This window comes from Octodon degus, unplaced genomic scaffold, assembly GCF_000260255.1.
Source record: "Octodon degus isolate 3935 unplaced genomic scaffold, OctDeg1.0 scaffold00086, whole genome shotgun sequence".
NCBI classification, from domain to species: domain Eukaryota; kingdom Metazoa; phylum Chordata; class Mammalia; order Rodentia; family Octodontidae; genus Octodon; species Octodon degus.
Window position 1 is genome coordinate 4,446,257 of NW_004524662.1, and position 17,210 is coordinate 4,463,466.

General features: G+C 39.6%; 1 protein-coding gene and 3 pseudogenes across 3 annotated transcripts in view; 3 read left to right on the plus strand and 1 right to left on the minus strand.

The window, feature by feature from the left end:
- The window catches only part of Kiaa0391 (KIAA0391 ortholog), a 141,762-nt gene that overhangs the window by 118,449 nt on the left and 6,103 nt on the right, over positions 1-17,210 (minus strand). The window lies entirely within an intron of this gene.
- Positions 3,002-3,854, plus strand: LOC105742948 (annotated as a pseudogene).
- LOC105742949 lies at positions 6,915-7,203 on the plus strand (annotated as a pseudogene).
- On the plus strand, positions 12,799-13,209 carry LOC105742950 (annotated as a pseudogene).

Genomic DNA, 17,210 nt, shown 5'->3' on the forward strand with positions numbered 1-17,210 from the left:
TTGCAAACGCAAGGGCCTGAGTTCAATCCCCGGTTCCGCCAAAAAAAAAAAAAAAGAATCTGGTTATAAATCTTGTACAGCAATTAACCACTAAGAAGAATATATGCAGTGTATTATTTGTTGAAACTGTACTTCCGATTTGATTTGAAACTGTCTCATTGCTATCTGTTTATCAATAAAACTTTGAAAAAAAAAAAAAAAATTTATTGTGAGGCAGCCTACGTTCTCCTGGTTACTGATGGACGCTTTGGAGGTTGACAACAAAACTGGGATCATCTCAACCAAGTCCAGCTGGATAATTCCAATTTGAAGTTCTATTACTGCAAGAACAATCAAAGCAACCTTGCTCTTTTCTATTAAGAGAGAGATAGACAGACAGAGACAGACTTATAAAATATAAGACAGTGTCACTTTTCTTGCTAACACTGTTTTGTATTTGATTTGGTCTTGTTTTGACAGTACTAGGAGTTGAACTTAGGGCCTTGACACTGAGTTCACATACCTAGCTTTCGTACCAGTTACACATCCTCCACCCCTTTTATTTTTTAATTATTTTTTTCTTTTTGTTTTGTTTGTTGAGACTGAAGTTTGCTTTGGCTGGCCTTGAACTCACCATATAGCCCAGGCTGGCCTCAAATGGCAATCCTCCTGCCTTAGCCTCCTGAGTGTGGGGATTATAGGCATGGGCCACCATGTCCAGCTTGCTCCCCTTTTAAAACTTTAAGTCAGCCATTGAAAAAGTCATTAACTTGCTCAGCTGGACTCCAACTTGTAATTTTCCTGTGTTAGGCCCCCAAAGTACTGGTATTAGTCATAATACCATCATGCCCAGCTTGTATTCTAACAGAATTATTTTCCATAAAATATACTATTTATGTTAATAAGTAATTGTTTTATGTTATTTTAAATCAACACATATTTTAAAGACTTTCAGTATACCCCTTTAAACCAGAAAGTATCAATAGATATAAGCCACATTAAAAGAGAAGCACTTTGGAGTCTTCAATAATTTTTAAGAATATAGGGGCCGGGGAGATGGCTCAGTAGGATAAGCACTTGACTGGAAAACGCAAGGATCTGAGTTCAATCCCCAGTTCAAAAAAAAAGAATACAAAAGAGTTTGAGACCAAAAATTCTAAGAACTGTTATTCTAGAGTATTTTTAAATCTATAAGAAAAATGTAACTCTACAAAGGAATTTTTTTCAGATAAGGGAAACAAAGAGAGCTACATAAAAGTGAATTTATAATTTACAGGACAAAATAATGCATAGAATTTTCTTCAAAATCATCTGAAAGGCAAGGCAAGCATAATGAAGAAAGCTCAGGAGTCAGTAATCACTGAAAACGCAGTCCAGTCCACTGCACTGGTCTCTACTTTTGCATATGCTTTAAATTTTCCTGAATTAAAGATTTAAGAATTAGATTCTTATGTGAGGAAATTGAATGTGAAAAAAGCTGATTATAATTTAGTGTTATTATTAAGAATGGAGAACAACAGGAGGAAGAAGAACTTACTTAATTCTTTTTCCCCCACTGGGGATAAAGGCACAGGTGCTCCTCCACCCCTGAGTTACACTCCACCACCTCCTCCCCAAGGTCTTGCTAAATTGCTCTAAGTCCCTCAAGCAAGATTCCAATTCGAGATCCTCCTGCCTTGGCCTCCCCCAGTACTGAGATTACAGGGATGTAACAATGTTCCAGCCTCTAAGCCCACTTTTGGACCTTCATTGATGATGACATTCAACTGTCATTAACTTAGTGGACAGGTATTATTTGGAGGTATTATTTATCATTTAAAATTCACGCACATAGCTCTCATCTTCATCAATTATTACTAACCTAACAAACAAAAATGACAAAGGTCTTTCAGTTTAAAAGAAACTGAATCAAGTGCTTTAACCTGACTGATGTGGCCATAAACTAACATAATTTTATATGATACACTATTGCCATCTGCTGGCTGTACTTTCTAAGTGCAGGAATCATCTAAAACAAAAGTTAAAAACTTCTAGAACTGAGTTTTCTCCCTAAAATACCAGGAAGGAAGCTGCCATACATTAGGGTTCTTTGGGATGTCACATCAGAAGCAGGAGTTCTGGATCCTGGCTATGCTTTCAAATCACTTGGGAGCCTCAGAAAGTCCCAAAGTCTGGACCTCTCAGTTGAATAATAAGAGCAGAAGCTTTAAGATATGAAAATAAAAGAAAACCATAGACTGAGAGAAAATATTTGCAAATTTTTTTATCTGCCATAGGACCTGGATCTGAAATTACATATAAATGTTTGTCCAATGCAGTGCTAGGGATCAGACCCAGAGCCTTGTGAAAAGCTTGGCAAGTTCTCTACCCCAAGCCACATCCCCACCCCTTATATAGCTCTTAAAGCTCAATAAGAACACAACTCATTTTTTTTTCTCTGTATTTTAGGGCAGGATCTACAGGGTGTTCACGATCTCACTACATAGATCAGACTCGTAGTGATTCTCTCATTTATAGCTTCCCAGGTGCTGGGATTACAGGCGCATGCCACCATGCCATCTCAATCACCATCTCAGTGTGCCCTGGGGGCGGGGCCAGCATTGCAGGCTGGGGCACAACCCACTTTTTAAGATTTGTGGCAAAAGATCTAAAACACACTTCACCCAGCAAAACATGTGGGCGGCAATGAAGCACATAAAAGGATGCATTAACAGTTGTCAGTAGGAAAATGTAAATCAAAAATCACAACCCCAGCCACCATAACACTCAACCATTGCAGTCCTACAGAGGAAAAAGAAAAGGTGTAGTAGGTTGAATATCGAGTATTCCCTCAAACTGTAATGTCTACCAGGAAAGTAACCTTATTTGAAAATGTAATTAGGTAAAGCGAAATTACAGTGATTAGCATAGGCCTAGAGACCTTATTAAGAAAAAAAATGCTCACCAAGTGTGGTGGCGCACTGAGAGCCAGGAGGCCTGCTGCTGTTCATGAACTATGTTAGAGGCAAACTATGCGGCCATTGAAGACAGCAATTTGGAAGAAATGGAAGAGGAAGTATGGCTTAAGAAGAGAAAAAAGGCAAAGAAATGTGGACAAAGATCCTGTGAAGGAAGATGTAGAAAAAGCTAAGAGGCAAGGTTGCCCTCCAACTGAGAAGCTATCACCAAATCCCCCAAAACTGACAAAACAGATGAACACTATCATTGATTCTGTGATCTACCACAAAGGTAGTTCAGGGCAGCAACTCAGTGAAGTCTTCATTCATTTACCTTCCAGGAAAGACTTATCAGAATACTATGAATTAATTAGGAAGCCAGTGGATTTTAAAAAAATAAAGGAAAGAATTTGTAATCATAAGTACTGGAGCCTTGGGGCCGGGGAGATGGCTCAGTAGAAAAAGTGCTTGCCTGGCATACACAAGGGCCTGAGTTCAATCCCCAGTTCTACCAAAAAAAAAAAAAAAAAGTACTGGAGTCTGAGCGACCTGGAGAAAGATGTCATGCTTCTGTGTCACAATGCTCATATGTTCAACTTGGAGGGATCCCAGAACTAAGAAGACTCCATCGTCTTACAGTCGGTGTTTAAGAGTGTGAGGCAGAGAACTGTCAAAGAGGAAGAAAGTGAGGAGGAAAGCAATGAGGAAGAGGAAGAGGACAATGAAGAAGAGTCTGAGTCTGAGGCAAAATCTGTTAAGGTGAAAATCAAGATCAATAAGAGAGATGAGAAAGGCCGGGACAAAGGAAAAGACAAGAAAAGGACAAACTGAGGAAAAGCAAAGCCAGTGGTGAGCGATTTTGACAGCAATGAAGAGCAGGATGAAAACGACCAATCAGAAGCAAGTGGGACTGATGATGAGCGATCCCCGTGGAACTGAATAATTTTCCTTTCCTCTCGCATTTCTGCCCAGTGGCTTCACGTGTCCTGTGGGCACTGGGTTCTTTCTGTGTCCTCCTCCTCCTCTTATAAACTAGTTTTAGAATACTGCCAGACAAACATGATATCATGGTGTAAAAAACACAAAGTTTGTGACATATTGTGACTAAATGGGCCTCAAAGATTCAAAGATTAAAACAAGCAAAAGCTTTTGATGGAAAATGTGGGTGGAAAAAAAAGAAAAGACAAGAGGTAATTTAGGGGCCAGAGAGATGGCTCAGTAGAATAAACGCTTCCCTGGCAAGTGCAAGGACCTGAGTTCAATCCCTGGTTCTGCAAAACAAAACAAGAAGAAAAAAAAAAAAAAAAGGAAAGGAAAATGTGAGTGGATAGTATATTTCTATGGGTGGGTCCAATTTGGTAAAGGTTTGTGCCTGGTGTTTTATTACTTCTTTGGATGAAATTTTTACCTTTTGTAGCACTGGTGACCAAGAGAACCCATTAAAAGCCACTGGTTATTTTATTTTTCATCAGGCAGTTTTCAAGATTTTTATTTGTTTGATTTTTTTTTACACTGTGGTACAAATAATCTGCAGTAGTTAGATTTCACCTACATATACATTTTTCTACTTTATGCTCTGATCTGAAAAATGCTTTTGAAATTGTATAAGATTTATGTCGACTGTAAGCATTGCTTAATTTTTTTCTTGGTTTTAAAAAAATTTTGAAAATGCTATTGAATACTGCGATCTATATAGTGTACTGGATGGCTTCTTTTGTCCACCTGATTTCCTATGTCACCACTGTGCACTGTCTCCGTCTCCCTAAAGTGTACTTAATCTTTGCTTTCTTTGTACAATGTCTTTGGTTTCAAGTCATAAGCCTGAGGGAAATAAAATTCCAGTAATTTTGAAAAAAAGAAAAAAAAAATTCCAGTACTTAGGCAGGAGAATTGCTGTGAATTTGAGGCGTAGGCTACATTGTAAGTTTAAGGCCAGTTTGAACTACACAGTGAGACCCTGTCCTCAAAAAAATCAAAAAAAGAAGAAATCTGAGGGAGAAGAATCACAAGTTTGTTACCTTCTTGGTAATTTAGTGAGCCCTTATCTCAAAATAAAAATTGCCAGGGATGCAGCTTAATGGTAGAGGACCCCTGGGTTTGATCTTCAGTATCAGAGAGGCAGGCTAGAGGATCAAAACCAGGGGTGCTCTACTATATATATTGTTTAACAGTGGTTATGTGAAGCCAGAGCCAAAGAATGGATGATGCAGCTGAAAGCCAAGGATCACCAACATGAATCACACATACTAGAATTTGTAATTTTAAACAGTGGACCCATCTCTTACTTTTCTACTGTAAATTTGTACTTCAGTGTAATAGTAGCTGGCTGTGCATCTCAGTACCTTTCCCTGAGGGATACTGGAATCAATCTATGTGTTTACCCACTTGGAACAATGAACATCAAACTTCTGGGCACAGGTGCAAAAGTGTCAAATCAGCATTTTTACTCACTTTCTGTGCATCTTTTTGAGACAAGGTTTCACTATGCAGTTCAAGCTGGCCTTTGAACTCAATCTGTAACTCAGGCTAGTCTCCAAGAGGTTGCAAAGAACCACGTGCCTCAGCTTCCTTAGTGCTGGGATTATCAATGTCCCACTATGCCCAGCCTCAAACCATGTTTTTAACACACATTGTGCTCTTTTATGTTTTTGTGTATGTTTATATGAGCATAACAGAGGGTCTGATACAGATTCACACTCTTTTGCTATGTAAATATGTGTTTTTATCATAATGGAAAGTGGTAGCTGTGCCTGGCAAAGAAAAAGACCATCTGTGTATTCTCCAACTTGGCAGAGGAATGGCAAGGTGTACAGCAGCTCCAAAGCAGCAACAAGTGAGTTTTACCCATCAAATGCTCACTGCTAAATTTCAGTGCATTTAGGATTCAATTTTTGAAAGTTTTCTTTTAATTTTTCTGGTAGAAATAGCCTGATTCAGCACAGAGGCACAAGGAAAACCAGCTTGGCAAGTTTTGGAGGAGGTAGAAAGTGAATCATGAGATCACTCAAGCATGGATGATGAAGATGATAATGACTTGGACCTTGGCCATGTGAACCAAAGTTGCTGTGACAGTGAAATGGAGCAAGAATTGACCAATATAGACACAAGAGAATGCAGACCTTGTTGATTCAGAAAACAAAACTGCAATGTGAATACATATTTGTCTAGTAGAAATGGTACAAAATGGTCACACAACTAAATAGAATGATCCAAAGTTAGAACCTGGTCCAAAAATACAGTGAAAATCTTGGCAGAGGTGAAACCTACTGGACAGAATGCCAGCACTGCTATTCAGTGTTGCAAATCATTTGTGACAGAAGAAATGCTACAAGATGTGTGATATACAAATGCTGAAATACAAGTAAAACCTTCTGTATGCACTCATAGCCATAATCAAAAAATATATTTATTATGATACCTCATTAGCTGAACTGAAAGCATTCCGGGTCTGCTGTACTTAGCCAGTCATTCTCATGGAAATCGGAAGAATGTAAAAGACTTACGGATAAAACGATGGGTGTGGGCTTCAGATTTGTAGAATAACAGTGACAATGAGGAGGTATGGTTTCCTTCAAAGTTGCCTGAGGCTTGATGAAAAAAATTCACCCATCAGTACAGAAAAAGAAATGATAATCTGGCTGCTATCTGGTCATTGCTCGAGACATTTGTAATTTTCAAGGAAATTATACTCCATCTGAATATGTGATTACTGAAGAGTATCTTGAAGCATTTTGTGCTCGTGGTTGCTTATCTTCTGATACTACATGCCACAAAAACCTTCAAGACAAACATTTATGTCCTTATAGATACAAAGATTTATTATGCTTTCAATTTAGAAACTTATCCTGGAACTCAGACACCAGGTTCTTATTCATATAATAAGCCAAATGATGTTATGAACAGATTTGTTGCTCTCATCTTTCAAAGTAATCAGAATGTGGCAGAAGGTGCAGGACTGAGCTGTGAGTTGGCGAGGCAGAGCTACTGGATTGGCTGGAGATGGTAGAGGTGGAAGAGACACTGAAATGATTTCAGAGCCAGAAAGGAATGCAAGGAATCATCATGGTGAACACAGAAGGCATTTCCATAAAGAGTACCATGGACAATCCCACCACCACACAGTACACCAACCTCATGCACAACTTCATCTTGAAGGTGTGGAGCACAGTGCATGAAATTGATCCCCAGAATGACCTTACTTTCCTCTGAATTCGCTCCAAGAAAAACGAAATAATGGTCACACCAGATAAACTCTTTCCTGATCGTGATTCAGAACCCAGCTGAATAAGCCACTCTCTTGACTCCCTTTGTCATCCCTCAATTTAATGCCCCCCAAGAATAACAGCATTAATCACGTCAAGCAGCTGGCTGCCTTGGAAGCCCTCCCCAGCCACTCCAGGAACCAGAATGGCCTGGCAGTTCCACCCTCCCTTCTGGGGGTCACTGTGCTGCACCAGGCTTCTGGCAGGGCCCCCTTTGCTGCCAGATTGTGGAGCAGGAGCTGCTGAGAAGCCTGCGCTCAGTTTCCTTCTGCCCTTCAGTTCCCTTTGTTGCCCTTGGGAAAGGCTGTTTCCTTTCAGCTAAAAATAACCAACAGACACACACACACACACACACACACACACACACACACACAGTAATCAGAACATGTTTTCATTAATTGGTTTACCAGTTTTGTTTTGGTTTTTTTTGTGGAACTGGGGATTGAACTCAGGCCCTTGTGCTTGCCAGGCAAGCTCTTGGTCTACTGAGCTATCTCCCTGGCCCCCATCAGTTTCAAATTGATATTATATTTGCTGACATAGCACAAGTTGACCAGCACAGGAACTATATACAAGAACAAAACAGAAATTCCAAATGAAATGGTGCAATTTCAAAACAGAATTGTACAATCTTTGGATATCAGAAAGATGTAACATTGGCTGTCTATGTGGCAAAGGAAAACAAACTGTTACTGCTGATGTCCACATTGTACCACGATGGAAATACTGATAGAGAAACTTCAACAAAACTGAAGTCTGAGATGGAAACTTTCTATAACAAAACCAAAGGCAAAGTAAATGTTGTGGATGATTATGTAGCAACTATGATGTCATTACAAACACAGAGTGCTGACCAACAGTTGTATTTTACTTAATACCAAACATGAGTGGCATAGTTTAATAGGTTACCAAGAAAATGTGTACAAAATACCACAGAGAAATTTTGTTACAGATTTGGGACTGAAACTCATAAAGGATCATTTACAATGGAGGGAACACATAATGTTTCTGCTCAGGGAACTACATAAAAAAATCATGGAGCACACTGGTGAGCTGACAGGTGAACAAGCAGCACAGCAGCTCAGAAACCTGCTACAACAGGCGGGAAACAAGATGTGAATGATGCCCTACAAGAAGGACAGGAAAACAAAACCTGTGCAGTTACTGTAAGCCATACATGTGCAAAAAACAAGTGGGCCTCATGTGCCCAGACTGCTTTGAGTGATAGTTGAAGCAAAGATTATTTCCATGTTAGACTTTTGTCTGTACTTCCATTGTAGTTTCCACAATAATTTATAGATATTTACATTGCAGTTCATAAAGGAATTTACTGCTCATGTTATCTTTTAGTATTTGTAAGCAAGGACAGAGCTGATATGAAAATGTTGATACCTATTCTGAGTACTCATTACATATTTGATATTTTATTGAAATTTCCATATTATTTGTGACAAATGAAATTTTTTTTTGTACAGTGCTATTGGTATTTTCATTGTAGTTCGTCTAGGAATGTTATTTCTGATAATTACAGATAGCCAACTGAGACAGTCAGACAGAGCTAGGACCTTGAGAGCCAGGACAAAGGTAAAACACATTTCAACTATGGCCAAAGACATCTGTTTGAGACCAGGCCTCAAAAAAAGATGAAATGACCATGCCTATATATCTCCTCAAAGGACAAACTCCAGGCCTAATCAAGCCTAGATATAAATCAGCCACCCCAGGTACTTTGGCAGGTGACAAGACCTCCAGATCCATCATTCCCTAGAAAATCTTTGTTATTATTTCCATGTACACTAGCTACGTGACTTTTTCCCCCTTGGATCATCATTACCTAAGCAACTATACTTGTATCCTTGTTGGTTAATCATAGCTGTAACCCATATCATGAATGTGTGGGTATTGCTCTATACAATTTCCCTGTAAAGTAGGGTTCTCAGCTACCTATTTGGGATACCTCCTGCTCCTCTGACAGCAGCTTTCTATCCTCTCAATATATATCTTCCTACTCTTAGCCATCATTGTTCCTAGAATTCATTCTTCAATTTTTAGAGAATACAGACTTAATGTATCAGACATCTAAAAAGTTGGGAGTTTTAAGAGTTCCCTCAAATCACATGTGGAGGTTCTGGTATCACTACTGTAACAATGTTATCTTATTTTCTCTAAGCAGATACATCCTTGTTGGGTGCAACAGAAGCTGGAAATTGGTCTCACTTATGACGGCAGGACAGTGCCTAAAGCAGTCAAGCCAGCTCAGTCTTGAGAAAAGCATCCTGTCTAGACAGTTTCAGCCATTAGTCACTAGGCAACCTTGTGTCTTATGTTAACTTTGCAGAAGTATAAATAAATACACATACTGTTGTTGGGTCCTTTGCCAATCAGGCAGACAGGCCTCCACCTAACCTCAGCTAACCTTATCTCTTGTCTTTATTTTCTAAGTCCCCCTGCCATTTTCTCCTGGGGACCACTGAGGGACCAATGAGTTCCTACACATTCTCTTGCATTCTCTTGCCTCAGCCTCTTGAGAGCCGAGATCACAAGTATGTGTGACCATGCCTGGCAAGTACTCATTGTTTAATAAAACTTATAAAATTAAGCTGAACATGATGGCACATGTCTATAATACCAGCATTCAGGAAGCTGAGGCAGGATCATCTCTGCAAGTCTGAGACCAGCCTAGGCTATAAAATAAGCCCAAGGTCAGCCTGAATAAATAGTAAGACTTGCCTAAAAAAAAAAAATTATAAAATTAGTAATTCATCAATAGAAACATTATAAAGAAAAACTGGTTCTGACAGACCCATGCTTCTATGCCTGAATAACAGAATTAGTGTTATGATGTTAACAAGATTCTCAGGTAGTTCATGGGCACAAAATACAAGCAGCCCTGTACAAGGTTAATTACACAGACTTTTATTATCACTTAGATTTTTTTATAAAGTCATAAAAGCAAGAAAAAATACTCAGAGGTGAGAAGGCTGAGGCAGGAGGATTGCCAGGAGTTTGAGGCCAGCCTAGGTTACATACTGAGCTCAAGGCCAGCCTGAATTATGTCCCTACTGAGATTCTGTCTCAAAAAATAAAAATTTTTAAAAGGCTCAGGAAGGCCAGGGATACAGCTTATTGGAACAGTGCTTGCCTGGTAAGCGTGAGGTCCTGAATTCAATTCCCAGTGCCAAGGACAGGCCAAATAGCTCAGCGGATTAAAGCATCTGCAAGCAGGCACAGGGGCCAAGGGCTCGATTCCTGGGCCTACTGGCCCTGCCCCCGGGGTATGCTGAGACAGCAATTGAGACTGGACATGGTGGCACATGCCTCTAATCCCAGCTCTTGGGAGCCTGTAAACAGGCAGATCACTATGAGTCTGATCTAGTAGTGAGACCCTGAACACCCTGTAGACCCTTCCCTAAAGCGTGCACACACACACACACACACACACACACACACACACACAATCCCAGTGCCAAAAAAAAATAAATAAAAAGGCTCAGGGGACTGTTCTGGATTTAGAGAGACATAAACCAATACAATGAATGATAATTAGATTGAATTCTGGATCAGAAAAAAGTGTTAAGAAGCACATTTTTGGTAATTGTCTGGGAAATTTCAATTATGTACTTTTTATTAACTGATACTGAATTAAGGTATAGTTTCTTCAATCATAAAATTTAATTACACAGAATTTTCTTATTTCCCTGTGGTACTGGAAATCAAATCCAAGGCCTTCACTGATTTATACCCCTCATCTTTTTTTGTGTGTTATTTTTTAAATTTTGAGATACAGTCTCACTAAATTACCCAATTTGGCATCGAGCTAACAATCTTCCAGCCACAGCCTACCAGAGTGCTGTCATTTCAGGCATGTGTCACCCACCCAGCATGAAGAATTTTTGTTCTTAGAAGATACATATAGGAATACTTAAGGTCATACATTAAAAAAAAAAAAGGTTATACATCATCATTTGCACAACTTACTTACTTTGTAATACCGGGGGCTGAATCTGGGCCTATCGTGTATTAGACAAGCACTAAATCACTGAGCTACACCCAAGCCATACAGTTTATTTTTAAGTAGTTCATAAAATCATACAATTAGTGGAGCAAATGGTCGTAATCTTGACACTTGATCCCATTTCAAAAATCAAAAAGTACATATACACACACAGCCAGGAAAGGTAGCACATGCCTGTTGACATGTAGCAGGGTAGCACACCAGCAACCCGGGAGACTGAGGGAAAAGGATCCCAAGTTCCTGGCCAACCCAGGAAAATGTGGGGGTGGAGCTTTGGCTTAGTAGCAAGAACACTTGCCTCATATGTGTGTGGCATAACATTAAGAGCTGCTAGCCACAGTGGTGTACTCCTGAGATCCTAGCACTCTGGGAGGCTGAAGCAGGAGGATCACAAGTTCAAGCTCAGCCTGGAAAATCTGGGGACTTAGTGAGACCCCTTCTCAAAATATAGAAATGAGTATCCTTAATTTAGGTAGGGAGAGTGCAAAGGCCTTGACCTTAAACCCTACCACCATCAAAAAAAAAGTTACTCTTGATGAAGTGTATGTAGGTATCCATTCTGGTTTGTTGTTGTTTTGTTTTGTTTTCATTTTTTCCACAAGTTGAAAATTTTGTTGTCCAAATAAAAAGATGGATGGGAAAAACATGCATTAGCACACAACAGAAATGTTAAGTTTGTTGTAGCAAACAGCATGATTTACACAATCATGTTAAACCTATTTCAGAAGATACACCTAAGTACCCAACAGATGTTTGTTATGAGAAAAGGGAAAATTTATTTAAAAGACATTAAAACAAATTATTTAAGACAAATTTTAGTTGGCAGAAATTCCCAAGGTATTAGGAACTATGACAACCAGCTGCCTGTCATACATATATGGAATGCAGGACTGCCACTGCCACCCTAAGAGAGGCAGTTAGGTGAAATGAAAAGATTTTGGAGTCAGTGGGACCTAGATTTTTAATCTCCCAAAGACTCAATCTTCATCTATGTAAAATAGTAATAGTACCTTATGAAGCGTTGTAAGCATTAAATGAGGTACAATGAATGTACTTAGCATTACTTAATAATTGCTGCCATTTTATTAATAAAGTTACATTCCCCTGTACCACAAAAAAAAATTGTGCAAATGACAACAAATTAGCTTAAATATTTCAGTAGGTAACTTCTAGCTCTTTCTTCTTAGGGATAAAACCCAGGGCCTTATGCTTGCTAGGCAGGCACTTATGCCACTGAACTATCTCCCCAGTCCAGTAACTTCTAGAAATAAGTAAATTATTTCTAGGGTGTGGTAGCATAAACCCGAAGTCTTACCATTCAGGGACACTGAGGCAGGAAGCTGGCAAATTCAATCCTAGCCCGAATAAGGTACTCTAACTTTATGGATTTATTATAAGATTATTTTCACTTTCTTTGTAGGAGTGAAGGTATTTTATGTGACTTAGAGACATTTTCTGAAAATCATAAAAACCAGGTAAGAAAGCAAAGCAATTTTTATTTCTCATTTTTGCTTTGTAACTGAAAAACAAAGGACTCAGTGAGAAGACAGGCAGCCTTTACCTAAGGATGACCAACAGAAAACCATCTTACCAGTTGGGGCCCAAAATGGCGGCCAGCTGCTACCACCATTTTCTTAAGCTCTGTGAGGAGTGGCCAGTGGATGAGACCAAATGGGGCCAGGACTTGGATACTTACCTGCGGCAGGGGATAGCACAGGCCTTTCAGGAGGGAGAAAATAACCAGGTCGCTGAGTCTGAGGCCTGCTATCAGATGTATGAGAGCTTGGCACAACTCCATTCAAACTACTACAAACACAAGTACCCTCGCCCGAGAGACACCAGCTTCAGTGGCCTGTCCCCGGAGGAGTACAAGCTGATCCTGCCCATAGACACTTTGGAAGAGTTTAAAGACATGAACAAAGGGCTGTGGAAGAAGCTGCAGGAGAAGTCTGTCCCCAAAAGCACCAAGGAGAAGCAGAAGGCCTGGGCTCAGGTCCTGTCTCACGCACAGACTTAAATATGGAGACTCTATGCTGCTCCTGTCAATAAAACCTCCCCCGCCCCCTAAAAAAGAGAACTATCTTACCTCTTCAACTTAATCTTAGTACCCACCATAAAGTGTTAGGGACTACAAATTATAAGTTGAGATAGTATCTGTCCAAGGTCTTTCCTGCCCTGCCTTTTGGGCTAGTTTTACAATGCAGACATCCTACTTTTTCTTGGGCATCGCTGACATCTTGATGGTCAATGAGGCTGTAATACTCCCAGAGTAGGATGAAATCTGCTGACCAAAACTAGTTCCCAGTGTGGGAATGAATCTTGTTTCTTTTATATTAAACTTGCCCATTCAACCACTTCTACACTGTTCCAGGAAAAGCACTGTACCCCTCCCACTGCTCTGGCTAATAAAATAGTGGCTAGCTGGGAATTCTTGGTCTTGGTCCACAGAGAACACTGATAGTCCAGAGCCCTGTATATGTACAATTTTTATCTCTTGCTCTTTTTCTTTCTCACCGTGTGCCATAACTCTGGGCAGAAGATTGAGGACTCACTGCAGGGGTTCCTAATAACTTCCACAATGGAAAAATGTCTACCATAACTGGTGCCCAACATGGCCTGAAACCACAGCATTCCTGCCTGCTTGGTGGATTTACTAGGAATGTTTCAACGCATTCAGATCTCATATGATAATTCTGGAGACATCTGGCATGAAGCTACAATAAGTGCTTTCCACACAAATTATAATCTCAATGGGATTGAAACAAGAGTGATCTCGGTTTTTTTTGTTTGTTTGTTTGTTTTGTTTTTTTTTGGCAGAACCAGGGATTGAACTCAGACCCTTGTGCTTGCCAGGAAAGTGGTTATTCTACTGAGCCATCTACCTGGCCCAGTAATCTCACTCTTTAAAAAGCATTTTCAGGGCTGAGGAGGTAACTTGGCATTCTAAGCAACCGGCAAGTGCAAAGACCTGAGTTTGATCCCTAGTACCACATGCTGTGCCAGCCCTGAAACCAGGCATGGTGGTGCATGCCTATAATCCTAGTGCTAGGGAAGCTAAGACAGGAGGATCACTGTAAGTCTGAGCTGTGTGGCAAGACCCTGTATCAATAAATAATTTTTTTAATTAAAAAAATATTCTTTAAAATATCTTTCTAGGAAATCTCTTTCTTTAAAAATCTCTTTTAAGGAAGATAATACATAGTGTGAGGTAACAGTATCAACAAAACATCCAAGAAATGATTAAATATAATCCTTAGTTACCACAGGCAGGAACTTTATATAATGAAAAGTGGGACAAGGTGGGAAATATTTAAAGAGAGCTCACAGCAGAGAAGAAACTTTCTCCTGAGACTTCCTCATCTTGAGGGTTGGTAAAAATCTGTTATATTTGTTAAGTACTAGTAGCCCAAAAGTTTGCTTTAGAACAAGTCAAGGGAGAAAAAAAATGAAAAATTAAAAAAACAAAGCATTTCACTGTACCACCAGCTCCTAGGGGAGACCCAGAGCTGGGTTAGGCTTTTAGAGAAACTCCTCAATCTGCACCTCCAGACTATCTAAAGATAAAACATTCTGAACCTTGTATGTCTAAATACCAACAAGTTGTTAAGAAGGTAAATAAGCAAGATGCTTTTGGACCTTGTTGTTTCCTGATCTTAACAAGATTTAGATTTTTATTTCCCCAATAATCAAAATTGGCCTGCACCTCCAGATTTTTTAGACTGGTACAACAAGCCCAAGATGGTGATGTGGCTGTCTCCAGAGGTGGCAGTAACACAGGCTGTGCTGGCAGGAATGACGTGGCTGCAGCGGGACAGCACAGGGGCTGTGTAACACAGAAGCGGCTTCCAACAGGGACATTTAGAGCTCTTTTTCTAAGAACCAGAAAGCAATGATTTAGTGCTAAGCAATGCCTCCTTCTTTAAACATAACTGTTAATGCAAAGGGAAATATTATGATGCAATTTCACAACTATAATTGTAGTATAAGAAAGAGGGAAAATGGTTAGAATAGTCTTATGTTCAGATTTTCTTTGCATTAAAAAAAGAATCCTTGTATTGAAATTTCAATGTGAGCCACAGGAAAGCCAGACACTGCTGGCTCTTAAGGCATCTACTATCGCTGAGCCTACACTGCCCTTCTTCTACCTTTAGAGGTTGAGGGCAAGGTTTCCAAGACAACCTTAATCAAAGCCTTGCTCACGATTACTGAGTCTGAGGCTCCCCTACTTGTCCTTCAGGTCTTGAGGATGAAATTTCTAGGTCAGCCATAATTAAAACCTCGTGAGGTTGTATCTATCCTTAATGCTGTTCATGGTCCTCAAGGAAAACATCCCTTATAGGAAGTCAGTGCAATATTTAGAACTATCTTTACATGTCTTTTTCTCTGTGACTTAGAACAGATCAACCAAAATCTAGGAACATTTTCAGATGATCCTGAAAAGCTCATTGAAGTCTCCAGAGGACTTACTCAGATCTATTAAGTAGATTACAAAATGTAATGTTATGCTTAAATCAAACACTGACTTCTAATGAGACAATCTGTGAGTTCCTTAAGTACATTATAGATATCCGGGGATACATATTTTCAGAGTGAGTTTAAACAGAGCCTACCCAGCACTGCTGTAGAGTTGACTGGATATAGAACTCAAAATGTCTTGAAGATCTCTTTGTCCTAGGACTGAGATTTCTGGGTATTACCTTCCTTTGTCTGTCTCCAGAGGCAAGAGATCTCTTCTGCACACTGAGATTTTGTAACTTCTGACTCAGTCATTAGAAAGTAAGACCTAAACAATAATATAAACACTTTCATTTTCTCTCACAGTCTTTTTCAAAAGAATAAAAAGCAGCCATTGAGGCCCTTTATTGGTTTCATTTTCTGTTCGGCAACACAGTTGGAGGCAACATAACTTTTTCTATGAAGGGATGTTTTGCTAAGGGTTAAGAGATCCACCTTGGGTAAGTTCCTCATCTTGTCTTTCTGCGTCTGAGGTGGCTAAGATTTAGGTCTTACTGGGAGTCACTTTTCTATCCCTTCTCCACTGCCCTACCCTTGAGAATATAGAAGTTTAACAGTGTTTAGTCCAAAACAATTATTCCTTCTGTGGCTAATAAATTTCAGGACCATGCTTCCAGAATGGTGAACCTCCCCCATAGTTAAAATTACTTTAAATATCTGTCCCATTAGAGGGAATGATTACACATGGCTATTGAAACAGCAATTTTGGCCATCAAGTGTGACCATATAACTACTATGGCTATCAAGCAACAATGAGTAGCCTGTACAGCAAGACATTCTAATCAGATAAACTGTCAGCTGAGAGCCCATCTTATAAACTGTCTTTGCCTTCACAGGTGTAAAATATTTTATTCGTTATGACTCTTACTACAAGAGATCTGTTAATTGAACTACAAAAAATTTTGACTAGTCTATTTTTTAAAATTTCTTTCTTTTTTTGTCTTTCTGAGACAGGATCTTGTTATGGAGTTCAGGCTGGCCTTGAGCTCACTTTGTAGCCCAAGGTGGTCTCACACTTGCAATGCTCCTTTTGCCTCAGCCTCCTGCGTGTGCTGGGATTACAGATGTGCACCACCACACCTGGCTACCACTGAAATCTCGATAGTCAATGTGGCTGTAATGCTCACAGAGCAGGATGAAGTCTGCTGAGGATAGTATGGGAAAATTAGTTCCCAGGTGTGAGGATAAATCTTTTTTTTTTATGATGGTGAGCTTGCCCATCCAACTACTTCTACACTGTTCCAGGAAAAGCACTATACCTACCTCTCCTGAAGGGAGAAATAAAAATTTTAAATAAAGCCTGCCCAGGATGCCTGCCAAGAAGGATATAACATTCCTTCCTTTGTGTGAACCCATCTTTACTGCCTTTGAATGACTGATGGCCTTGCAACATAACTTAAAATGTAACAGGATATTTCTTCCTCTGTATAACCCATGCTTTATATAACTGATAGCCTTGTAATGTAACCTGAAATTTTTTTTTTTTTTTTTTTTTTTTTGAAG